Here is a 27,342-nt window from a genome sequence, read left to right on the forward strand (position 1 = left end):
CTTTTAAAATGTGCCTTGTCGTGTGTTTGCATGTGTACAGTGTGAGCATTTCTTTCATGGCCTGGGGAGATTCAGTGTATTGATGAAGTTAGATGTGTGGCGGTGAGATGAACAGAGCTCTGCAGAATGCTTTCCGTTTAGACACAAAACATCACTGTAGTCTGGTGAAAATCAAATCAGATCCTATCTACATACGCACAGTTGCTGCCTGGGCTTCTGCATGTGTTTGACTGTGAAGTCACATGTCTGCTTTGATTCGGATTTTCCTTGAATCTGCCCTGCTCTCCACTTCTCCCTGTCCCCCGGCACCAGGAGAGATGAATATAAGGTGGTCATGTTACAAATCATCCCCCGTGCATTTCCCTATTCATCCATCGCTCACTCCACCCCTCGCTTACCTCTCCACCTCCCCGCCTCTCATCTTTCTTCCTCTCCCTCGCATCTCCCTCGCTTTCACTTCCCTTCTCTCCTAAGCGGCGGAGTGGTCAGATTGCTGGCCAGCCTGAAAGAGCACATCTTTTCTCCACTGAGCCCTGGAAACCTGCCACAGGTGCAGTGGAACACAATAAGTCTTTCCACTATGAATACACACTCTCACTTACCGCACAAGGTGCTATCCGTGGCGCGTGTGTGTGTGTCTGTGTGTGTTTGAGCCTGTGCCATCACTTGGATGCAAGTGAGATAAATAGTGATGCTGGGCAACCTTTAAATCTGGCTCAATGGACAGTCCTAATCCAAAACACCCCCTGAGGTTAAGCCAAACTAGCCCCCACTTCCCTCTCATCTTTTCTATTTGTGTGTGTGTGTGTGTTTCAACACCACCCCCTCCTGACTTTTTTTTTTATTTAGCTCTCCTCTTCTTCCATCTTCCTCTTGCTTCTTCTTCAAACCCATCTCCGCCTCCTGTCTTTGCTCCTCTTTGCCCGCGTGCTGCTCATATTTGTTGTCTTCGCAGCGCTCCTCGGCGGGGGTTTTCTATTGGCTGTAATAAGTTGTATCTGTGCTCCGTGCCACCTGTGTCAGCTGGCACTCTGCTGCTGCGGCCTCACGTCACACACTGGGTTTTAATGCATTTACATCTTGACCGCTGCGAGGCAAGTGGCTGTTTGCTCGGGGTGTGCATGTTCAGTAGGGTGTGTTGTTTCAGTGGGTGAAGTGTGTTTGCTGATATGCTTGTGCATACATGAGCATCTCATCCCTGTATTGTCATATTCATGACTGAGTCAGCCCCCATGAATTTCAATGCGGCGTTATCTGTGGCAGCTGGTGACAGTCTCTGATATGACTACATTGCGCCCTAAGCAACAGATGAGCAATGACTTAAACATCCGACTACCAAAGCGGCTCATTCTCTGCTCGGACACAGATGCACATCTGTCAGGTTTTTTTTGTGTAATTTACAGGGTTGTGTGCATGCGGTAATTAAAAAAAATTGTCTTAATAGCTGCATTAAGATTGCTGCAGGGTTAGATTTTAAAGGGGTGAGATGAGGAAGAAATTCCTCTTTTAGTATTTATGTTTCTACCTTGATCAGATGAAAAAGATGTAAAAGTCTGTTTTGCAGGACTCTTGATAACTAAATAATTACCATGTGATTGGACAAACTGTCCTTGATCAGCTCTACACTTTTGGACTTTGATCCACATGCATTCAGCAGGTGGCCGTCTCTGTAGCTTTATTTTTCAGGGCTGAACCTCCAGCAGCAGCATATCTGTCAGGCTGATGAAAGCACGTGATGAAATGATGTGATATCTCTTTAGTTGATGAACTCGGAGCAAAATTATAACCTGACGCAACCAGCCAGCTCCTGACTGACTGAATGATTGACAGCGCGGACATGCAGTGCCTTATCTATAGCGCACACTGACAGGAAGGGACACTGGAGGCCATTTCACTGGGGAGGTCTGTCAACAGTTTTGTCTAGGAAATGACACCGGATGCATTTGTCTTCATATTTCTGCAAAATATGAAGGTTTTTCACTTTAACTTATAGGGGAGGCAAAAATGCATTTTCAGGAAAATCTTTTATCTAAAGAGTTGCTTGCCAGTGTTAAGATGCTTGGATGAACATCCGTTCTAATTGATTTGACTTACTCAAACTTACTGAACCCATGCAGGCACAGTGACAACATGCAAACTCCACACAGCAAGGCGCCTGGCTGACCCTTCTGTGTGGAAATGCAACTTTCCAATCTGCATTCTGTTATACTGCAATATAGATTAGATAAGGACATAACTGACTATATGGATTTAATGTCAGAGGTATTAAAGTCTTTTGTTGTAATCCTACCCCCTTTATACCTGTGTCACCCCAGTAAATATGTGTGAATATATATGTTGCTGCAATAGATCCTAATGCAGTAATATGCTGTTTAGAGAGGTCTCTATATTAGAGACAGATCAGAGACTGTGTGATGTAAATTTTAGAATAGTAATTTCTTCCATTGCATTGCTGACTATCGTACAGTAGGATTCAGATTATCAGCGTAGCCTATGGTTTAACATGCCCTAGTGCTTGGTCTCCAGTTCGTAGCTCTGTGTGTGTGGCATCGATGCCTCCTCGCGCTAACAGAGCAGCAGGAGCATAAACGGCTCAGCTTTGTGCCAGTAGGAGAATGCACACTGCCAACTTGAACAGCCAACAAGTTCAATTGAGTGATGCGTTGGAGTGCTGTACTGTGTAATGTGAGGTCAGCAGAGAAGGCAGCCGGCATGGAGGCAGGTGGACGCGAGGAAAGTGGGATAGGAGGGGTTTCAGCTGAAAGAGATTTCCCTGTAGTGTGTAGCGATGCGTGCAGGGAAGGTTCCCTGCTATTAAACAGGCCCCAATTATATAATAAAAGCATTCTATAAGCGACAGGCAAAACAAGTGAGTGTTTTCATAGTAAATATAAAATGTATGTACATATTAATGATTAAATGCACATTGTATGTGGATGTGAACTTAACTTCACTTGAGTACTGTGTTAGTAGTCACGTTATGTCATTATCTAGCACTGAGGGCTTAGATCACGCTCCCTGATTGCCTGCTCTGAGCGCTGCTAGCTGAAGGTCTGCTGGTGTCCTGATAGGTGATCGTAGCGGAGCCTGACCCTCACCTCTAATTGAACAGTTCAGTAGCAGCAGAAATCGACAGACCAATAGGATTTGGCGGGCTTCAACACCACTTTGTGTTAAAGACAGGTTTATACATCGTTCTAACACCTTTTTGAGAAACCTTCTCTACTTCCAGCAAATGGTACTTTTCTTGTAAAACCGCCATGTGTGGTCTCACATGCGTTTTTCTTTCATTACAATTTGAATTGAGCACTGTTCATTTCCTGTTCTGAATTAACTGCAATCTGATCTAAGGGGAGCATCTACATTTTACAGTTTGATGTGGGATGAGCTTATTTTTAGTGGGCTCTCAAAGCACAGATGACCTACAATCTGGATTGACTGTTAATACAGTATAACACCAGTTCCTGCTACACCACTAATATTGCCAACAAATGTTACCTTCCTTTGTGGTTCTGGAATGATGATGAAAGATGGTTTCGGTTTCTGTGTCAGAACCATTATAACTGATGTTCAGCAGTAAAGAGGAGAGGTTGGATTTATTTGTCTCTTCTGCTTTTTTACTGCTTCTCTTACTGCCTTTTTCTGGATAAGTGCAAATTATTGTAATATTTTGAACCCGTAATTTTTTCCTTTGATTCTCTTCACGTAACAACGCCGGTGAAGCCGGTTGACTAGACTGTCCAGCTTGTGAGGCACAGCAGCCATCAGCTGACCGTCGTCATTGTTTTCTACTGGCATTAAAAGCTCGACTCGTGCCAGTGTTCATCACACTGTATGAGTAAAAAAAAGAAAACAAGAAACAGAGTATTAAAATTACAAAATACAAATATATCCATATACAAAATCAATGACTCTATTTTAATCTATTGTTGCACTTTAAAGAGCATTAGAAGGCAAACCCCTTCAATGCTAAGGGCAGTGCAAATACTGATTTTTTCATTTAGATTGAAGTCTTTCTCTATTGTGTTCTGTGTTCTTTGAATGTTGACACTGTTAAATATTTCCCAGTGCTGCTATTCTCTCATTAATATTGTGTCTTTGTGCACCAGTAGTGTGTTTGTGGAGCAGCTCTGACTGATTACCGTGTAGTGCAACAGTACAGGCTCTCTTACCACAACGAATTAAACCAGAGTGCCAGGCCCACGGGGAGAACTCAGGCGACCAAGGAGAAGATAAAAGAGTGCTACAACTCAATCACTATCTGGTCACAGAGTTTAACAGAAGATAGAACTCAGCGTGACACATGCAATGCATCTAATTACCGCAAGATACACAGGTGAGGCGGAAAACAAACGCAGCACAAAAGCCTCAGGCTGGAGTCGGGGAACAGTAAAAAGGATGTGGCATTCAGTGCTGTATGAGACACAAGCCTGAGCTAGTTTTAGAACAAAGGACATGAAACATGGATAAAAGTCCAGGACAGACAGCTGTGTCAGCGCAAACGGACACACAAAAACACATGACACACACAGTTGAATGCATATGTCACAAATCATATCTATTCCTTTGTCTTTGGCACCTCTTGCTTGTTCTTTTGCCCCCCCCCCCCCCGAAACCCGTGTGCACAAACACCATGAGGAGCCATATTGTGATTACTGCCTGGAGTCAAGGTCAAGCTGGTGAATCAAACAGCCATCCCAGTAGACACCAGCTCCCTGGGGGGCATGAAAGGCCCGGTGAACCAGCACGCTGCTAAAACCATAGTGTTCGCACAACCCCACAGCCAGGGTCTCTGATGGGAATCACAGCAGGAGACGCTCCCCTTGGGCTGGAGCCCCTTCAGAGACATACACTCTCCAGCAGCAGAGGATCAAAGCCTGTTGGAGAAAATAGATCAGATTAATGAAGCCAAGCTGTTTCTGCAGCTCCAAGACATGGGTGATGACCAGCATGGCTAAATCTGCTCCTCTAAAGGTTTGATGTTATAGTTATTATTATTTACTACAAAAAAGGTGTTACTGTCCTTCTTGAAATTCAGATTTTGGAAAAAAAATCAATACTCAGTCAGTTTGAGGATTGTGCGAATGTGAGCAAGATCTTTTTCCCCATACTGAGTAGATGTACTAAATAATTTATGCTGTCACTTTGCTTTAACCTCTAACATGCTATATCTTTGCTCACCAAGGTTCATTGTTATTATCAGATATCCTTAATTTAAGTATCTTATTGCTTATAAAATATTGAATAGTGACACTAGCAGAAATCCCAAATGACCTTTAGCTACTGGAAGATGCCTTTAAACTTGATTGTTCATTGTCCGATATCATTTATCATAGTCTATTAGTGTGAGAAATATATATTTTTCTAAACTAAAAATACCAAACTCATACGGACATATCAGTCACACAGTCGATCTATTTGCTGGTAGGACGTTGCGCCAGGTGAAACATACTGATAGCGGCTCTACACACAGCATGACAGGCAGAGGAAATGAAGCAGAACCATAGATCAGAGTGAGGAGGAGGCCCTCTGAAGGACGGATTTGTCAAGCATCCCTCAGCCCACATGCAGATGGATTGAAGGCAGTCTCATTAAGTATAATTGTCCCTGAAACGTATGACCATCCAAACCCTGAGCAATACCTTTGGCTCTGTGGCTTGGTAATTGAAGCTGACCACAGTAAATCAGCCCCAGCAGTTGTTGTGTTGACAGCCTGGGAGAAGATTAAGCTGGTAACTCAGCATCGGGAGAAACCTGGATTTACGGCATAAAATAACAGCCACCGATCACATAAGTCAAGCTATAGGGAAATGCGTGTTTCTGAGAAATAGTTCATTAATCACTATGATTAATAAACATTAATAAATAAACATTATTTACTATAAAGGTTTGAAATTGCCAAAGAATTGACATTTCTTTCAATGAAGTAGCTCTGTTTCCTTGTCAAACCAGGCTTATAATTAAAACTTCCTGTTGTCTAGAGGGTCTGTCAGATGTCATTGTAAAAAGCGACTAACATTTCTGGGACAGAACAGTGCAGACTACGGCGTCTTACTGTGCCCCATGAAGGGTTGAGCGATGATAGTTTGACTCTAACTTCTGTCTCGTTCCAGACACTGATTACCCTCCGTGCAGTTAACTTGGAGCTTCAGCTAATTAGCATCAATGGTAATTAGCAGAGTCGTTAAGAACCTTATAATCAACTTTTCTCCTTCACTCATTTGACTCCCTGGGGCTGTCAGGTCTGTCTGTGTCGGTTCCTTTTCCTCAGCGGGCTACATACATTATACATGCTGTGTTGCACACCATTTTTGTGAAATGGTGACACTGAGTCGGTTTGAAATTAACTCAACAGCAGCCTCAAATACGCTGCAGTCAAATGATTTGCTTAGCACAGAGGATTGCTGTCCATGGTGCTGAAGGGACAGCTCTAGTGTTGCACAGCGCTGACGCGTGTAACTCCTCAGAGACCGACTTTAAATGTCAACAACTGTAATTTTCAGTGCCTGTTTAGGTATTTGACAACTGTAACCGTGAAGGTTTTTTTCTTAATTTTGTATATCCTTTTTATAGTGGCATGCACTGAGTTAATTACTGTTGCTAAACACCTGAAATACAACTGTTTTGAATGCAACATGAATGTGAAAACAGGTATTAAACAGCAGTGCCTAGTCTCCAGGGATTAGAGTTCTGCTACTCCCCCAAGGCAAAGAGCTTCTCTCAAAAGAGACTGTATCATTACACCGGTGACACACTGGTGCTCCTGAGCATTGGAGACTTTTTGTACCATGTGTTGGAGCTCGAGTCAGTGATCTGTGTAGGGAAGCCCCATTGCAGGGGATTTGGTTAATTTCAGCACTGTACTCACGTGTTGTTTCAAAGATAAATCCGCATCAATGTTTGACAAGATGGGTCTGAACAAAAGAAATCCAAGGGCAGAGGACCTGCCAGATAACAGGAACGAGACATGAGTCCAAACACTGATGCCAACAACTGTATTCAGAGATTACACATAACCAGAGTCCACAAATGATGCAGGCAGCTAACATCCACTGTACCCTTTTAAAAATGTCTGAAGCCATTGTGATAAAATCTTTTCATTGGCTGCTAATGATGGTCTTCAGCTGTCATTAACACTATTCTCTCCTACTGAGCATGAACATGGGGGCTGTCGATTCTCCAGCCGCTAGTTATTTTTTTTCAAAACACAAGGTTGTTCCTTTTTATTTACACACACTTTTATTAAAGGGCCGAGCTTTGGCCTATTGTGTAATAGAATGCAGCGGAAAGACATTCAGGCAATTACATTACTGCAGTGGGTGTAGGTGAGAAGTTGCTAAACCCCTCTGGAGTGCGTTTGTGTGTGTGTGTGTGTGTGTGTGTGTGTGTGTGTGTGTGTGTGTGTGTGTGTGTGTGTGTGTGTGTGTGTGTGTGTGTGTGTGTGTGTGTGTGTGTGTGTGTGTGTGTGTGTGTGTTTTGGCGGCTTGAAGCTTAATGTGTTGGCATGCCTTCATCCTCAGCTAATCATCAAAACACAAACACCTACTCACTGTGCACGTGGAGAATCATAGAGTTCACACAGGCTGTTGTCACACCTGTTGCATTTGGTGAATATGGCACCGACGGAGTGTCAGAGCGGAGAGCGCGCACGCGTGCTTGGTTTTGTATTTTGGTGCGTAGGTGTACGATACGGAGTTATGAATTATACTTTGTGACAAAAACAAGGCAGGGATTACCAAGCAATAACCTGCGTCGTCTGATGTAACGCAGAGAAAGAAGGTTGAGTCGACATTACAGACGCTTGTGTTCGCTGTACTGTTTGAAAAGTTGCATGTCTGCAAAAACTTTGATCCAAAACCGATATGTATTTTTGCTTTAGCCTCGCATGACGGATTTTTTTGCTCTTCACTCAGTTGAGAAAATCTTTTGAGCCATAGAAGCCTCACATTTCCAGTTCGGTAATGTCACCTTGTCATCAAGTTAAAAACGGCTTGCTGTGGCCTTGAATTGACTCGTAAGGCTATGGAACAGGAATTGGTGGGGAAAAAAAAGATCAGTAAAACAGACCAGTTTGATACTGGGCCAGTAAACTAGTGTTACTGTTGCAGTTGCTTGAAGTGGGACAAATAAATAGAAAATACTTTTTCTTCTTTATGTCTTATGCAGTTGAGAAGTCCTTCAGGTCCTTCAGTAGTACTGCCTTCAACTATTACAGTCTTACTGTTTTACTGTCGACAGCATTCACAGTATTTTTATTCAAATCTTTATCATAGTTCTTCTGTACTGTATGTTTGGCCTGAATGTGATTTTGTTCCTGTGTCTGCTCTCCGTCAGAGCCGCTGCCTGAACTCCCCTTACCTCACACCTGTGGTGGATCAAAACCACGTGGGCGTGCACAACAAAACCTTTTAATCTTTTCATTTGAATTCTCTCTCTTTGTCAGGAGGAACGGCTGAGGCCAGGCGACACCAGCACTGTTTGTACATCTGTACAGTACGTAATTGTTTATTGGTGTAAATAATTGTGTTCATTCCTTTTATTCCATCTGTCCTTTTGATAAAGTGACTGATGTTTATGAATGCAGAACTGTTGCTTAGATACAGGAGGAGACTAGTCAGTTATTTAACTGACCTTCAGACAAACTTGCGAAACAGTGCTGCTGAGTGAAGGTCAGTGGTTGCTGTTAATGCTAGATAGTGTGTAAGAATAAGTTAATAATCACCAAGATGGCTCAGATCAATTGCGATGGTACTTTCAGTCCCTGACCTTATGCAACCAGATACATCACCCTTCATTCAACCTTGCAGCTCAGGCCATTTGCCTAAATAGCACATCTGCTGATAAGTCATTTGGAAATACGGAAAGTGTTCTGTCGTACACAGGCTGAGAAATGTTACCGCTGACAGCAAACAGCGCATCCTGACCGGGCCTAGCAAAGGACCCACTTTATTTTCAGCCCAGGTGAGAGTGATGGTGCTCCATCAATGCCACGGGTCGAGCCGAGGCACCATAAAGGCATACGCACACTTGTTAACAAACACACACATGCACACACAGAAAAATATGAACTCCTGTCTGTCTGAATACATGGCTGTTTAATGAGGGTAATTACCTGCAGCATATTAGTCTCTATGTCTTTCTTATTAGCCCCTTGCTCTATCTCCACTATTTCTGGTGCATTTTCAAAACCTAAAACATCAATGGAAATTGGTTTTATAATTCTGGGACTCCAGAAAATGGACTGTCCTGAAAAATGATTAATTGCAGGAGAAGCATGTTAGAAAATGACAGGGGAAGGTTATTTGAGGTCACACAGCAGGGTAGAATAGAGCAACCAGTAGTTTGGTGTATAAAATTTAGCCTTTGGTTCAGTGAATTATAATTTGCATGATTTAATGCAGAACGTCAGGCTTTAGAATATACAACAATGAACATGATTCTAACTGTAGCAAATTTCCCACTGCATTTCATTTGTATGTTAATGTTCTTGCAGTATGTGCATTGTGTATCCCAGTGTATGCATGTTGCTTGACACTGACACCTTACTAAATTAATTTATTGCGGATTGAGGTTCTAAGCGTTTCACCCATCCCTCAATCAGAGGAGGCCGTTTTAGTTTTGTTATCTGCTTTTTCTAAGCAAATGAATGAGGAGAAATATGCTTATTGTTCTGTTGCTTGATGTTTTGTGAGGCTAGTTTATTACAGTGTGTTTCTCCCTTTGTGTGTTTCCAAGCTCCTCACATTTAGAACTGCTTACATTTACAGTACAGCTCTACGTGAAATCAATAAATGGGACGCTACTGCCACATCTAGATTTCTGCCATTAAATTAGGTCTTATTCCACATTCTGCTCAAACTGATAATATCCTACGCATAAACTTTTGCATAATGTGTTTATCACCTCTGCACACCTCTGTGCGCTGGCATGGAAAAGAAGACTTTGATGTTGGGCCGTCAGGCTTTTTAGAATAGAATGGTGAAAGCAAAACATTAGCGTCTTTTAAATGAGAGAGGGCTGGCGTAGAAAATGGCACTTTCTTCTCATCTCTCATTGAGCAAATGAGGTGAAATATCGCTGTCACATACAGTACTACACACACACACACACACACATCAAGATGATATGAAGGCTGAGAAAATATGAATGTCAAGGACAATGTCAGTCAGATGATTTCAAACACAACATTCTTCAGTTATGATACAGGTAAAAGAATCGTCTTTGACCCCTCTAGTCTCTCTGCCAACACTTTTTATAGTAAAATTCACACCTTCAGTGACTAAGATTGTGAAGCTACCTGTACATGTATGCGACCATAAAAAAGGAGAGGACTTGAGGAGTCATGTGAAAGCAAACAGGAGCAGAGATTTACACGTGTGTGTGTGTGTGTGTGTGTGTGTGTGTGTGTGTGTGTGTGTGTGTGTGTGTGTGTGTGTGTGTGTGTGTGTGTGTGTGTGTGCATGCACGCTCGCTCACCCACAGTCCCTCACATGTCTCGCCCACAGCCCTTCTGGGCTTGTCTCCATGGTAACCACAGCAGGGATGGTGTCCTTGGCAGAGATGGAGGGATGGATAGAGAGAGGAGGTACAGACACTTGTTGAATGGTTAAAAGGATGCCTTGACATTCTGAATTTTAATCAGCTGTATATTATTTTTTTTCCTCTTTCTGTGTTCATTGTCCCTGAGGCTCTTCTCCTTGTTTCGTTCAGTGTTTATGAGTTGCGAGCCAGTGATGCCAATGTTTTTTTGTTTTTTTTTTTATTCTCCAGGGATACCTTGACATTTACACTTTCATTCAGCTATTTTTCTTTTAAGCCACAGTTCCAATGGCAATAACAATTTCTCTCCAATTGTAACCCAACATTAAAAAGCTTTGTTTACGTTCTGCAGTGCAAACCGTTCTTAAGGGTCCAACGACTCATGACTGAGGAGTGTGTGTGTGTGTGTGTGTGTGTGTGTGTGTGTGTGTGTGTGTGTGTGTGTGTGTGTGTGTGTGTGTGTGTGTGTTGCAGTATGCAAAATATTTCAGAGCTGTACGCTATGTGCTCTTAATGGAAGTTTGGATTGTTGCAATTAGTTCGCTTTGTTCGAGATGAAACTGTGGTGAAATGTTGTCATGCCCTGTAGGTTGAATAGCTAAATGAAACTCACTAGTTCTCTCACTAACAGCAGAATGTTGTTAATAATCTAAAAGCTCTTCTTGCCATTCCCACAGGCAGACTCATTCTTTTAAATCTAAGCTGTAAGGCCGCTTCTTAAGTGCACATTCTCACATCAAAGGAAATTTACCGCACAAATGACATTTTAACGTGGTACTGTATATTTAACTTTAATTCTAAAAAACGTCCTTTGGGCCACGTTCCCCAGAAAATAAAGTGACTCGTGCCCACAGACGCTAGACAGCACAATTGTGTGAAAATGATCCAGTGCAGTCATAATGTCTCATCAACAAGTGTGAAGGCTAAACTTTTTAACGAGCCACATTTCAGTGTTTTTTTCTTTTCTCTTATTTATTCAGTGAAGTGTCTCTCTCCTTATGTGTCACTATGTGCTCTGCTTCTGTTTCTGTTTTTGCAGAAATGTCCGTGATGGAAGTCATGAGCTCCACTTAACCTCCTGGCCTAGAATGAAATCAGTGAGCTAGACATAAAGCGACACTAGACCTTAGTGTAACTGTCCTGAAGCACATTTCAGCATCAGTAGATCGAACACTGGTGACCTTGCTGTTGGTCATTATCTGTTACAGATAATCTGCTGCTCAATGCCTACAGTCATTCAGCCTAAACTGATGCCTCAATAACAACCTACCTGTGTGTGTGTGTGCGTGCGTGCGTGCGTGCGTGTGGACCCCCCTGGTCTTGATAGCAGAGGGGCAGATCAGATGGAGAGGTCCTTCTGGCGTCAAAGGCTTTGCATATGTAGGCATCCAGTGGCTATTTCGAAGCTGTGGGTTAGTCGCCACACCATGACGCTCTGGCATGGTGCGCTTCTCATTATGTTAATTATGTAAATAGTTATGTAAATAAAATAAATATGCAAATATACAAAGCCTGGAGCCACACTGTAGAAGGAGACGGACCTGACAGATTAAACATTTAATCTCCTTCTCCAGTGCTCTATTTTCTCTCTTCTACTTCTCCCTCTATTTGAGTTGCCCTTATTTTGGCCTTGAGCAATGAAGCATATTTGTGTTGACTTTTATGTATTTAGTGAAATAATGTTTCCCTTCTTGTCACTTTTATTGGACATATTACCTGTGTTTTTGCCAGTGTCTGCCCTTCTCTGAAGCATCTTTCACTCTTACACACCTCTTAGCTTAATACATGTGTTTCACAGATAAAGGCATATGGTGTGTGTTACCATGTGATCATGGCCACTGCTTCATTTTGATAAAGATTTTGCAAAATGACATTTATATTAATTTGTACAAATATTCTCCGACATAGTCTATTTCTCTTTTTAAATTACACGGAGCAGGTTTATGGAACCATTTTTTTTTCTTAAATTGAGCTTCAAAGTACTTTTTAATGGCTCGTCAACCCTACGCTCATTTATTAATGTTAGCTGTCGTCTGACTCATGGTAACTTTGGGTCAAGTGGAGTGAGTCTACAGTAGATTTGGTCAGATTCATCATCCTAACAAAACGTTCGTCCATAAATATTACCTCTACAGAGATAAAACCGTCTGGTTTTATCTGCGGAATGTTTTCCTGGGAGGAAACACTTAACAGAAACATTTTTTACAGTAGTTGTCTAATAAGCAATTTTGTAGGCTTTTGAAGAAAATCAGTAAAAGTGGGTACTGAGATTGTCTCTGTTCTGATTAACTAACATTGGGTCGACTCCAGGTTTAGTTGCCAAAGCTAACACGGGTGTGGGAGGCGGCTGGACAGCCCTGGTTAAAGGATAAATTAAACTGCCTGGCATAGAGACGGGAACCGCCGGAGCACGGACAGTGGAATTGTCTCTGTATGGACAGAGCAAGTTGAAGCTGAAGAGATTCTCCTACTGATACCTGAAAATCGCTTAGCATGTTTCTCAGAAGTCAGATTGCTGTGGCTCTGTAGGTCCAATCACAATATGGAAAAAAATAAAGCTAACACTGCCCAATTTTTACAGTCCACAAAGGATTGTGGCCATTTTGATTCCTTAACCTGAAGCAGATCCTTTCTTTGAAATTTTGGTGAACCTGAGGAAAAGCTGATTTTACTGATGGATATTCGGCCACAAAGAGAGTAGTTTATGTGGTTAGAGAAGCCAGAATCGATGTGTGTGTGTGTGTGACTTTGACCCGCGAAGTGAGTGACTCAGAGCAGCTTCAGTCTCGTCTATTCTCAGTATGGGAGAGGAACAATGTGAGAAATATTGAGGAAGTGAACATGGCAATATGAAATTAAAGAAAGCTTCAAACGCGCCACAAACTGGGTTGCTGGATTCAATTCAGTCCTTTGACGTGGCCTCCCCTCCCCGCTGCCGTCAACTGGTTGCAGCCGGGCTTCGGATTGTTTAGCAGCGGGAATTGATTTGTTTGGCAGAAAAGCACGCACGACAAATAAATGGATCCTTTCTAGGCGCGGAGACAGCCGTCCTATTGTTGATGATCAAATGTGTTCCTGCAACTTTGCTGATGTGCATTTTCTGGCACCGCGTCGAAACGGCTGCACAGCCAGACGTGCGGCCACAGACTGAGTGTTCTGTTCTGCACGTAAGCTTTTTACACAAAAGGATGTGCTGTTATCTCCAGCGCTTTGGTTAGTAACGCTAGCTGTAAATGCTTTTCATTTCATTTTTATTTAATTTATTTACTTATTTGTTGACTTACAGTTTTTATCAGTCACTTTCCATCCAGTGAAACAACCCATTTTCATAACGGGTCACACACCGGTCTAAACAGCGACTCCAATGTCATAATGACACGCTTTGTTGGCAAAAGGTTCTAACCGTGTCAAAACACTGAAAATATGCAGCAAAAACCCATTCTGCCTTCAAACAATACAACTCGCAACCAAGTACATAAACACGTCCAATCAGTCATAACACAGTGGACAGCGAAATACAAACCACTGATCTCAGTGTGAATCAGGGCATCATTGATTGTCATTGGAGCCTGTTGCTATTTGTTGTCTTTGTAGTTTATGTCAAATTTATCTTTTATGCGAAGAACTGGATCCAGATGAAATGCTTTGATAAGTTAAATACATTACATTCACTGTGGCAGAAAACTGTATTATTGTAACCAGAAAATACATAAACTAAAATACAGCCAAATCTATTGGAGGATGAGACACAGCCACTGTTGATACTCAGTCTCTCCTTTAGACCTCCTCCATCCATGCTGGTAAAGAACAACACAGACCTGGTACTGTTTTTAAGGTCTAAAGACTGATAGTAAATTGAAGATTTTTGAGGAGGAGTGTCAAACAGGTGCTATGGTGAGTTTATACTGGTCTTACTGATTTCTAATAGTTAGGAACAGATGGTTTTCCGTTGGTCACAAAGCTAAAACAATGGAGTTTAGACTGTTTAAATGACGTCGGTGTTTTGCATAAGGAGAGAAGAGGAGAAAATGTGTCAATCCAATGAGAACGGATTTAGACATTTGCTACATGTGTCTGATGCACTGCTGGAATAGTGAAAATAAGTGGAACCTAGTTATGGAAAACAGATCAAAGCGACCAATAAAAACGGTGTCGGTCTCTGTGGACTGGTCATCTGTCCGGGGTGCCCCCTGCCTCCTGCCCAGAGTGTAGCATCCCCACGATTGATGAAGAGGGAAATTAACTTATTTCGAAATGACTTTCAAGTATAAATAGACAAAAAAAAAGACCTGGGTAAAAGAGCTCATTGGTTTTTACAAGCCTCCTAATATAGCTGCGTGTAAATTAAACCGAGTGAGTGTACAACACTAGGTGCCAATAGTAATTATGATATGCAGTCACTGTTCTGTATATTGGCACAGATTTGCCAGTGCAGGGACTATTCGTGTGCGTTTCAATAGCTGACATTACTCTGAGTGAATCTGTTGCTTACACGGGTTCCTCCTCCTTCCTGTTAGGCACACAGTTTGCCACGGACGGAACTGATTGTGGCGCTAATTACTTGTATTGAAGATTGTAGTGCATTTCTCTGGCTGTGCTGCTTAGAGGGGAATAAAACAGCTGAAGGTGCCATGGCTTTAGGGATAAAACCCCCATTTAGAAACAGATGCTTGAGGGAAATTAATCTGAAAACAGGAGTCTTTACTGCCTCAGATTTCATAATCGTCAGCTCAGCAGTAATACACAATCGGCTCATCTCTCCAGGACTGGCCTACTCCTCTCCAGACGCTCAAAGCAAGCATCAAAAATGGCTCTACCTGTTGTAATCTGTGCGGCTGGACCCGGGCCAAGTGTCTGTGTTTCTGGCAGATAGCTGCCTGACTCCATAATCAGGAGGTGTGCTACAGGTCAGGGCTGGTGGTTATTATGTCAGCACCCCCACTGATTAAAAATTGGAAAATAAGCCTAGATAATGGAACAAACCAACCACAATTTATCTTCACTTTTTATATGATTGTATCAGCGTGAAAGTACTTAGCGTTGCTTTGCATGAAAATCCACAGGATTTCCTTGGCAACCAATACACATCTCGTCTCCTCAACCTAGAAATTAGAGTCCCAGTAATTACAGAACTCTAATTAAGCCAGGAGTGGCAGAGAATAGGAAGAGCCTGCTCCCATGACACTTCTTCACCAAGAATAATGAAATTCCATATTTAGCTGGGTTTGGAGAAAATGTAGCAGGATAATAGATATGGTGGCTTTGAGAGGCAGATGGTCTCGTGTTGGCGTCCTTTTGTGTGACCACTGTGGAAAAAAAATCATCTTTCAAATCATAGCACTGCAGCCATATTAATTATGCTAAATGTGGTTAACTGAAAGAATAAAATGTCAGCATCAGTGTTTTTTTTTCCAAGCCCATCTGCAGGACTCGGTTTTAGTGCTCAATATATTTAAGCTTTATTCTACCATAAAACAACCATTAACCATATTTCTGACTTGGAAATAGATACAATGGATATATTTCAAATGTTGAAACTTGTTACATTATTTTCACTTCAAAGACAAATGGGTGTAATGTCAATACATCAGTGCAGATGTTAAAGTTTTTTTTTTATTGAGATCAAATGAAATCTACAGTACAGGAGTCATTTCAGTTCTGCTCAGTATATGAATATGAACATGTCGGTTCATAACCTTTTTAAGGCTTTTATTCATTAGTACTTAGCATTAAATTACATGAAATTAGTTCCCTGGAGCTGCCATATCCATAACTGTGTGGACTTAGTGGGTGGGCAGAGGGTCACATGGGAGATTAACGCTGGATTTCTGCAAGTTTCTGTTGTTCATTGAATATGCTTGTACCCCCTCTATTGCTGGTGAATCGTATCACATATACGAAAGCAAAAAATACAATCTCCTCGCCTCGTCGCTGGTGTGTGTCTCTCTCGTCTATGCTCGGTCTCAGTCACAGAGAACAGTTAAGGGGAGTTTTCCATCAGCTTCGCCTGTGTTGGCTTGAATTGCTTTCAAATATCTCCAACCACTGACGTTAGTTATTCTCACTGCCAACCTGTAGTATTTGCATAGGAGTAAGTAGTATGTTTGGTTCCTTCAGAATTTACCCAACAAGACCCTGTTTATAGGGTAATGCTGTCTGTAGACATTTATGCAGGTATATTGGCATTGGCAGTAATCAGAAGCACTGCGAACATTGTGTTCCAGTACTTTGAAGACAAAAGACAGCCCTGCCCTTGTAGCTCCACTTCTGTTTAGAGTCTATTTTCAGTCAACATAATATTAGGTAGCAGAAGGCGACTGTGAACATTACACAACTTTCTTATAAAGCGCATTTAGCAATATAATTGGCGTTCTGTGCATTTTCTGCACAAGTCGAGTGTCAGTGAGTCAGTGAGCTCCAACGCCTGATCAAATGCTTCGTGATCTGACAGCACTGATTAATTCCCGTCTTCCTGGCAGCCAGCTGTAATCAACAGGAGCCGCCTAGCAGATGAGAAAACACAGCAAGTGTCCTGCATGATGACAATGTGGCTCCATCACCCCACAAAGCTTTTGTTGTAACCACACCAGCCTGATAGTTGGAGAAGTGGAGGACTGAACACCATCATCGCTTGTATCCCATGTTTGACTGGATGATGGCGTTGCATAGTTTCATTCTTGTTCCTGTCACGTCGATTTTTCACATTTTTCATATAACAATGGGATTGAGTTTAAAATGTCAATTCATTTGGAAATAAAGAATTCCAAGCATTTTAATTGTACATATGTCACTACACATTCTTTTTATTCAGTCGCTGTTCAGAGAAACAAGTTTAGCCTTGCATTTTGATGGAACATCCTTGGCTCGACCTTCTTGGATTACATTTCTTTGCCTATTGTCCTTCTGTCGCTGTCCTCATGTTTGTGACTGTTTGTGTTTTGCATCCCGCCCTTTTACAAGCTTTCTTAACGTTAATCTAAAGCTTCTGTGGGTTTATCTGTTCCTGTCCAGCTGAGCTTAAACGTCCCTGCTGACGGAGAGGAATATTATGCGCGGCACAGCGCGTGGACTCACCGTTAGCGTCCTCATGCACGCTGACTGTACAGTATATGTGTGTTTGCGTGTTTTTAATATGGGGGGAAAAGAGAAATGGAGGGATGTGTGATTGGAAACAATACCATCTATCAAGCTAAGCGTATTTGTCATTGTGGAAAAGAGGGAGAGGAGGAGGAGGAATGGCCCTGCCTTGTCAGGGAAAATGTGCTTTTCAGTAACAATGGCATTCTTGGTACACAATCTATCTCACTGGGCCCTGTGGGAGATGTGTTTCTTTTCTAAATGGCAGGGGACAAAATCAATCACGACTTATTGTTGGACTTGCCTTTACAGTGTCTCTCATGTACATGTCCTCAGTCAACCTCGACCGTCGGCACGGAGGAGGCGCACACGCTGACACCACGCCAGAAAGAGCAGCGAGCGACGTCTGGCAGACCATCGATCAGTCTGGCGGAACGTTCTCAACGCTTTTATTGTTTGTATTTTGAATGCACCGCTCATTTGAATGGCTCCGCTTTTGTTCCCGAATCGTATGAGACACTGACAAGAAAAGCAAAGTGTGTCACTCCTAATTTGTGCAATCTTCAGATGGCTCTGATTTTTATTTTTTTCTTACCTCTCTTTGGCCCAATACTGCACTCTGGCTAATGTCTAATGAAGGTGAAATAATGCATGAGGCTGGTGGAGGGGGATCCTCTCTGTCTCATTATATAATATTAAGAGACAAGAAGCACGGAGGGAGATTTTTCTCCTTGTATCACTCTCATTTTACTGATGTCCTTGTAACCGACGAGAGGTTTTCACATGGGCCAATTACTGTAGCTTCAGATACCACACAGCATTTAGATAGGATCATATAAGACACCAGGATAAAAGCTGTGCGAATATGCATTAAAAAAAATACACAAAGCAACTTGTCACTCTCTCCCAAACATGTCTATTTTGTATTTGGTATATGATTTTCCAATGTAATATCATGCTATCCATGCATTACACCTCTATTATGGGCCGGTAATCGTTTCTCCGATGAATAGCAGCTAATCAAAACAGATTGCCTTCACTCAACCTTGACACGCCTTTCACCTGCGCTCTCGCTCGTTCTCACACTCGCACACAGATGCTCCGTTGGATGGCACACGCAGGCTGCACGAGTGCATGCTAGAAAAAGCCAGGATGATAGAGAGGCCGAGTCTGGGGCTGCGTCGGAGACTCACGGAAGCCATTTGCATGTGTTTGCGGAACAGGTAGTGCTGGAAGCTAATTACTACAAATTGGCATGGTGCGTTCAATGGCACGCCGAACAATAACTTGCTAGCCAGCAACAGTAGCCCAGAGCTAGTCGGTCTTACCTGCCAGCCAACTTCAGATTAGCTCTGGAAACTCGGTGGAACTTCTCACTCAGGGCGCCTGTTTGTGTTTAATTAAATGTGCTGTTCAGCTTTTTTTCAGATTTGTGCAGCCACTTGAGATGTTTTTATATTGTTTTTCTGGGATATGATATACTGTATGTACTAACATATTTATTTTGTTTTAACTCATTTTATGTGTAACCGCACTTTTATATAGGTTACCTACTTATAACAAAAGATGCTTAGAAAAGAAAAGAAATTGGCCACAAAAAAGTACAATAATGTGAGAAATGAGAGGTGTGAGCATGTAGGACTGAAAAGAAATCCGTCAGGAGACAAAAAGTGGCTGAGGGAGAGTGAAGGCTGTTTGGGGGACACACACGGGACACAAGGGAAGGTGGGAGAGGCCAAGAGGGACACGGGGGGGGGGTCTGCACGTCCAAGTTAATGAGAGGTGACGGTGCTAATTACGTTACTGCTAATTAATCCATGCTTGACCACATACACTAACGAGAAAACAGATCCACGCTCTTGACCAAACCTAATATAGGTAGGATTCACATCTGAAGCAGCCTTTGTAGAGATGCCGCTCCAGGATGCACCCTAAAAACCAGGGCACCTCCACCTAATCTGGTATCAGTTCTTCAAAATGAAATGTGTATCACATCATTATATATTTATTTTTTCATAGCCCAAAGAGACCCACTACAATATGAATAAAGAGAAGATGGTGTCTCATATCAAATTGCTGCTTTTGTGCTTCTCCTCGATTGCCATTAAATTAATATTCCAGTCCATTCACAAGCTGATTTTTCAGGCTCACCTTTTCTAATTAGTCTATGGGAGTATATCGGTTCGCTTTTAAGCATTTTGTTTACACTGGCATTGCTCACAAATGTCAAGATGGTCCTGTCGCGTTGCACAACCTCATCAGCTTAAGGTTATACAATAAAAATGTCACTCCCTCTCATCGTGCGGTGCACGGTTTGCAAACTTGGATCCAATTTGGGCTTTTATTTAAGGCCAGTGGGTTTCATGGCTCTTAATTGAATAATAGACTGTCTAGCCTAAAAGGCCATGCCCACAGAAAACGCACACTGTCTGTGGCATTTATTCTGGCATTTGGTCCGTCCAGAGAGCGCGCCGAGAACACGTCCCCGAACGCATCGCCGTGATGCTCGCTAAACGCTGCCGCTGCCGCGCCCGCTCCTCTTCTCCTCTCTGCCTGTACTCATTTTCAGAAGAGGCGTCTAGTGTCTGTTTACTTTGTCTTCAGTCATCAGGAAAGCGACACAAACACGGCGCCCACTGCTCCACCCACGCACGTCAGCGCCTCGCAACGCAAACCGCAGTTGACTGTGAGTGACATTCAAGCCTGCCGCTCCGAAGGGAAAGTCATTATAGAATGCTAAACACCGGCGTCCAAAGGGCCGCGCGGTGTTAATGAGTGTTGGCGGAGGATGGGACGCGCGTGTCCTGTCTGCTTACTATAGCACCAGCATGCAACTCTGACCCCGGCTGCAGGCTGTGTCTCACACACACACACACACACACACACACACACACACATACACATACCACTTAACACCACTTACCGCCGTTTTTCACTTTGATCTGTGACTAAAACTTGTTCCATCGCTTTCTGCTTGCCATTTAGCGAGACAGCACTTATTTGTCTATCTCCCTCTACGTGAGCCGTTTCTCTTTTGTCCTATTTGCAGCCTTTCAGGCCTTATAGACATGATAATTACAAAAGGATACTAAAGGTAAATGTGCTCGCTGCTGTCCAACGATACTTTAAGGACCTCGTATCTCACCTTTGTCTCAAACTATCATCATCGCTGAGGCTGTAATTGTTTATACGCCATTTTTTTTCATTCAGGCTTTCTTTATAAAGAGCCAATAAAAGAAGAAATGTGATGTGCCTGTAGTGTTAATTGCATTCACGGCCATCATTCAATCCCCCTCTATCTCTGCTGCCCCCGATTTCTCCTTTGCCCTCTTCGTTCCTACCATCCGCTTCCCCGTCTGTAATAAGTGTAAGCCGTATTTAGAGAGCCACCTGAGGAAACCCTTATCATGTTAGTTGCACATGGCTTGTCAGCGGAGATGGCTGCTCTGCATGTCACCCTGCTCATTTCCTCTCGCTGTGTGTGTGTGTGTGTGTGTGTGTGTGTGTGTGTGTGTGTGTGTGTGTGTGTCGTCGAGACGTCTAGAATAACTGGTATTAGTCAGACCACAATAGCAGGAATCTGCCAGTCAGTAGCAATAGAGCTAAAATCCCATGATCCTTCGTTCCAGTTTTGAAACCTCAGCAAAGCCCTAAAACGTCCCTAATGATCCCACTCTAGAGCAAAAGATGGCTTTCTTACATTACATTTCCGTAGAAAACAACACTATCTAGATTTGGACATATTCTGTACGTGTAAGGTTGCTGTAGTCGTGACTGTTGCAAACATCCTCAGACGAAACATTTGTCTTAGCGGTTGGAAATCAGTCTTTCACTTAATCAGGCCTTGTCGCCTGTCATTTGTTCAAGAAGCTGGACATTCTGCACTTTTGCAAATAAAGTGTAATGAATTCGTTCTGTCTGCCACTCGGAGCGGTCGCTCACTCACTCATTCGCTCTCCCCTTCGCCCACACACACACACACACACACACACACACACACACACACACACACACACACACACACACACACACACACACACACACACACAAACACTCATTTGAATGCGCTCATATCATCAGGACTATTTTTAGACGGAGCACTTGGCTTCCGCTGAAAATCCTCCCTGTCCTCTCCCTCCAGTCCCGTCCCTCTCCCACTGTCTCCCCTGCGTCTCCGCGTCCCACGCCAGCGGACGTCCGCCCGCTGCAGCACCCTCTCACAATCGCTTTACTTTCCTGTTCCTTTACCACACATTTGACCCCTTTGCCTCGAGCGTCTCTCACCCATGACAACTAATCAGCCTCTCCCATTTACAGAACTGCTGCGTATTCCTGCCTCGCCCCCCCCTTCTGGATGCCTCCCATGGGGGAGCGAGTGTGGGGTTAACCGGCGGATGCACTGAGATGTGTCAGAGCTGTGGAAAAGAACTCTCCTCTGCTATGGATTCAAGTCATGTTGGTTGCTTTCGGGAAATAGATTTCTTTTCTCACTTCAGAGGTTCGTGATGGTAATGATGGGGGCTCTTTGGTCGAGCAGACTGACATGTTGAGATGAAATGAGAATGAATCTCTGTTGGTTGTTAAGGGATCGGTATGATAATATGTGGGCTCCACACACTCCTTCGCACTAACACGAGCACTCCTGCCACCGCCTCTGTCTTTCTGTGTCTGTTTCTCTGCGCATGGTGGACTTTTATGTCTGCCTGTAAATCTTTGCTACACTCACACATGAACCCAGCGCTGCAAGGAGGCTAGGGGGCGAGAAAAATGCAAGGACCTTCTGTCAAGCAGCTGCCACGGCGTTTAAATTCATGCTTAGCATGAAGCCAGAGCACATCAAGGCACGTAAAGGAATAGATGATCAAGAGGAATCGCAAGACATATTTGTGCAGTGACCAAGGGATTTACACAGACACGACACCCACATGAGCCGGAGCCTCTTGATGCTGCTCTTAGACGGCTAATGTGCCTCACTCCCACTATTGCTTTTAGTGTTTCACCCATAACATTGCTCCTTAGCAGAAGGATGGATGTGAGATTAGTTTCTTCGACTGACTTCATCAATGCTGCTCTATACACATTTAACTGTTAAGAAATAATGTTCTTTTTAAACTTCTAACAATATACAACACATATTTATGATAACATTGAATCCGTTAGTATTAGTTGTTCCTAATTAGTCTGACTTTGTGTATTCATAGTACTGTACAATGTGAACCTCCGCTGATAAGATAATCACAGCAGCCTCTTGTGTTCCTTAAGCTATTGTGGTGGTTTTCTTATTTTCCGACCTCAGCCACAGTTTTCAGCCAAACGTTCAACATAAATCTATTAGCGGGATAATTTTCGTTCTCACTGGAGATGAAAATAAATTGCTAGGGGTATGATTAGACACACAAAGGGAGGGGTGGGGGTGTGGGTGGGGGTTCCCTTTTGAAGCTGCTTCCCGGTTATTGTTGCATTACTTCCAGCAGTTGTACATTGAGTGGAAGGTCATGTGCCAGGTCTCTCCTTTTCAAATTTCTTCTGGTACGATACTAAGACATTATTTTGTCTGCCGTTGAACCTGGGGTTAAGATCTTTTCCTGTTGGACATTTAACGTCCAACACGTTGAACCACAGTGCAGTGACATCGTTCACAGCCGATTGGTCCTGACATTCTGAATCCTTACAAACACTCATCAGCCCTGACTTGAAAAGCTGCGAAGGCTGCTACAGCTAAATCAGCTGCTCTCCAATAACGCGATGAGATGAAATATGTTCTGATCTAGTTTTCGTGTGCTTTTGATACATTTCTCCTCAGTAGTCGACCTCTGTCACCGTGCGTCAATTTCATAAAGACTTCATTCATCAGTCGTACGTTAACGCACTAATTTTCTAATTGAGCTTGAGGATTTAAGGCAAGAGCAGCTCTGCTACCGAAAGGACTGGAGACAAGTGACCAGAAGATGGTGTTAGCAGCTGCCTTTTTATTTATTTTTTTATGTCTTTTGCAGCAGAGTTAAATGATGAATGACTCATTAAGCCAGCAGTGCAGTACTTTTACATCCAAACACAAACACAGAATAATCCTTCAGAACCAATCTCCTCAATATCCATAATAGATACACAGATGTGATATGAAATTGGTTGTGAGTTTTGCTTTAAACTAATTGATTAGGACGTTATTTGTATGTGGTTTGCAATCCGTTGCTATTACAGTCCTGTTGTTTTGTCCGTCATTGAAGTTGACAGCATTAACTACAGCAGAAAACCTGTGCTCTGGTAAAAAGCTATTTAATGGCTGATAGGATGAAGAGGCACTTACCCACAGCCGCCTCATTTTTTTTCCCTTTGGCATCTTTTCTTTCTTTAACGTGCCTCACCTCTCGCTGTCAGCCTTGAAAGCCTATACACTGATTATGGTGAAATACAGGGTTCTAAAAACATTGTGAAAATTTAACTTGTGTTGGGAGACAAAAAAAGCCGCCTGAAAGGGGATTGTGTGCGCGCTTCCTGTTCTACTGGGAGCCACTGAAACACAACGAATGCCAGTTGCCCTGTATTGACACTAGGTGCAACTTAATCGCATTGGATGATGACTGTGCACACTGAATTGACATCTATTGCTCCTTATGTTCCCCAGGGAGGAAAGTATGTGCCTGACATGACAACATAAGTGTTTTTTATGTATTGATTTGCAAACAGTATTTACTTTAACACCCACTAAAGCAGCCTCAGTAAAATCAGTCACTGAAAAACACCACACAGGCAAAATAACAGGAAGTGGCCAGGTTTAAATATATACTGTATATGTAAATTGTTGTGCAGTTCATCCATGTTTAACTCACCTTCATGGTTTGATTTTTAGTATCTCGTTCCCGCATGCCCTCCCTCATTTCTTAAAGTAGACATAACACTCCAAAATAACACAAACACACAAGTAGTTATGCAATGCAATACAAAACTTTTTTTTTTGCCTTACAAACTTAATCTTTGTTAGTAAACCCCACACAGGTCATTAAAAATGCAGAGCTCTGCTGGTTTTCTTCAGTTATGTATGAAATATTAAGCTGGAAAGATGCTTTACTGGCCCTCACATGTTAGTGTTATTCAATACTGCTATGAATCTTTACTTAGGCTCTTATGGTACAGTATAAACCTCCATGTTATTATAAAACAATTGAAACATATCTTCAAAGCGAAACTAAATCTGTTTTTTTTTTGTTATCGCTGATCGTGAATAAAATGCCACCACATGCCATACAGTAAATACATCAAACAATGGAATAAAAGAAATAAAAAATATATTTTTTGAATATGATTTCATCTTGTGCACAATCCTTAACTGCAGCAATTAGTACTGAAAAAAATTGATTTGTTTCTCTGAAATATGCAGAATGTCTTTTTCGCGTGTGCGTCACACATCCGTGTGCGTTCTTGTGTCTTGCTTTGACACTTGCCCTGCCGCCTGTGTTCAGTGACTGAGCTTGTATAACTTGAATGAATTGAGCTTAGCCCAGCTGTCCCTGTCATGCATCATTCCTCCGGTTACATCCTCCATACTTTATCCATCTGCTTAAGGCCTGTGTGTGCGTGCGCGCACGCGTGCATGTTTGTGTGTGTGTGTGTGTGTGCGTCTGCATTTGTGTGCATATGTAAAAGCTTGCAATTGTAAACCTCACCCTGCTACATCGGACCAGGTTTTCTGTCTGTCACATCAGCAATACCCAGAGGAAAAGGCTGAAGCTGCTTGTGTGTGTTTTGTGTGCATGTTTCACTGGTGTTTGTGTCAGCGTTAGGAAATTGACAGGCTGTATTTTAAAGGGAGTGACAGCATGAACACCCAAAAAGCTGAAATAACTGAATAGAGGAACACGGTGATGGACTCTGAGCACTTCAGGATGCTACGTTGTATTAGTTCTTGGCAGAAGTCAAACCGCCATGAAAGAGCTGCAAAGGTTTGACTAGAGGCACAATTTCACATGAAGAGTGTTGCACAAAGAGTTGAAGCACATGGAGAATGTTACGGTATCACTGCTGTGCAGTAGGAATGATCAACACGCTCGCAATCACAACAAAGGAGTTGCATCATAAGGGTTTAAAATGCAGTGAACTGATATTATTAATAATAATATATTACTGTATCTGTGGATAGGGTTGTAGCAATTAATAAAATGTTCACAAAGCATCTCATTTATTTATTGTCTGTAGTTATGGCATTGCGTATGACATTGTGTCCAGGTGTCAGGTGTGTTTCCAAAAAAAAATGAAGGGAATAAATTAGGGAACTATAGCGATTCAAGACTGAAATTGTTCCAATCTTCTAATGCTTTGATCCTTCATTCGTGTGAATAGGTTTGGCCACTCCACATGCACTGTAGTACGACTCCACAGCCCATAGTGCAATTATCACCTCCCTGACAGCTTGATGTTAAACTGTGGGACGTGATGACACACCTGCTGTTCTCTGGTTCAGGTTTTCCTAATCACGGGGCCTGTGTTGTTCATCCTGCTCACTCTCACTTTCATCCATCCCCTCTTTCTGCACATTCTTCTCACACATGCACACACGTCTTGACTTTTGCTTCTTGTGATTTTATATGCCAGTCTACACACACACACACACACACACACACACACACACACACACACACACACACACACACACACACACACACACACACACACACACACACACATAAACAATTTCACTTGCTCCTACTGTTCCCTGTGGTGTGTGATAAAACTGACGCGCTGTCTCATTTGATCAGTGTGAAGCCATTGTGTGACATCTTTAGTGGTGATGGAGGCTTTAGGGTGGGAGGTTGACGGATGCAAAATATGAGCAAGAGTAGATGAAGAGGAGGAGGGAGGAGAGATGTGAGCTGCCAGTGACCTCAGAGGATTGGAGACTTTTCAATGAAGAAGGGAAACCGTGAGACGGACAGACGGGAGATACGCTGTGTAATAAGGTCCAATCTAACCAAATATATATCCTACTCCAGGGCAAATGATGTTCACATGTGCAGCTGTAATATATGAGCACAGCTACACACACACACACACACGCACACAATAGCACACCCTCGTCTGGCCAAGCTTCATTGGTTTGATTGTTTTTTTTTCTTCTCTGGCCCACAGCTGGGAGGTCACAAAAGATGAGACATGGCTCCAAGCTGTTCTAAAACCCAGTCACACATACGCACCTCCTAAGGCGGCTTGTAGCTGTATGCATCAACAATACGTCTCTGTGTTCATCTGTGTGTGCGGTGCAGCCAGCGCTTTGTGTGTGGGTGTGCAGACGAAGCGCCGGTGTCGCGGGCCGGGCCCAGCGTTCTGGAACGCGTGTCCAGAACACTTGGCTCTGACGCGCTACCATGTTGACCGGAGCCCAGCTGTGGAGGGGATTGAACTGGTCGTCGCCGTGTTAATTAGTGTTGTCATGATAATTTGGGCCTCCGTGGCCGCAGATTGCGTAATAGCCCCACAGTCGTCGGGACACATCTGGGGCTCCTGATTGCCTCACAGTTAAAATAAATGGAGGGAACGCTGTCATAGGGATCGCGTCGCCGAGTATAAATAATGCCTCTACTGGGCCTTTGAGGAATCAGATGGAATTAGCGCAGCGTGCCACGTGTTGGGTTCAGGTGTTCCTGTGTGTGGGTGGGGGTGTGTGTGTGTGTGTGTGTGTGCGTGTGTGTGTGTGTGTCACTGAGCTGATGTGGTCGACGGACGCTCATATGT

The 27,342-nt window shown here is 43.0% G+C and overlaps 2 long non-coding RNA genes across 3 annotated transcripts in view; one reads left to right on the forward strand and one right to left on the reverse strand.

Annotated features, from left to right (window-relative positions):
* LOC114857742 (uncharacterized) overlaps positions 1-27,342 on the forward strand; it is a 110,931-nt gene that overhangs the window by 860 nt on the left and 82,729 nt on the right. Inside the window, exons 2-3 of one of the 2 annotated variants that reach the window (XR_003786263.3) lie at positions 8,444-8,493; positions 10,483-11,570. The exons of the other annotated variant lie outside the window; for it this stretch is intronic. This is a non-coding gene — a long non-coding RNA (uncharacterized LOC114857742). Of the gene's footprint in view, positions 1-8,443; positions 8,494-10,482; positions 11,571-27,342 lie in introns of those variants that run through there. 2 annotated transcript variants of the gene reach the window in all.
* On the reverse strand, positions 4,590-7,181 carry LOC114857743 (uncharacterized). Its single transcript, XR_003786264.3, has 3 exons — positions 7,059-7,181; positions 6,869-6,944; positions 4,590-4,877 (listed from the first exon to the last, which is right to left on the reverse strand). It is a non-coding gene; the product is annotated as an uncharacterized LOC114857743 (long non-coding RNA).

Source organism: Betta splendens, chromosome 6 (genome assembly GCF_900634795.4).
Source record: "Betta splendens chromosome 6, fBetSpl5.4, whole genome shotgun sequence".
NCBI classification, from domain to species: Eukaryota; Metazoa; Chordata; class Actinopteri; order Anabantiformes; family Osphronemidae; genus Betta; species Betta splendens.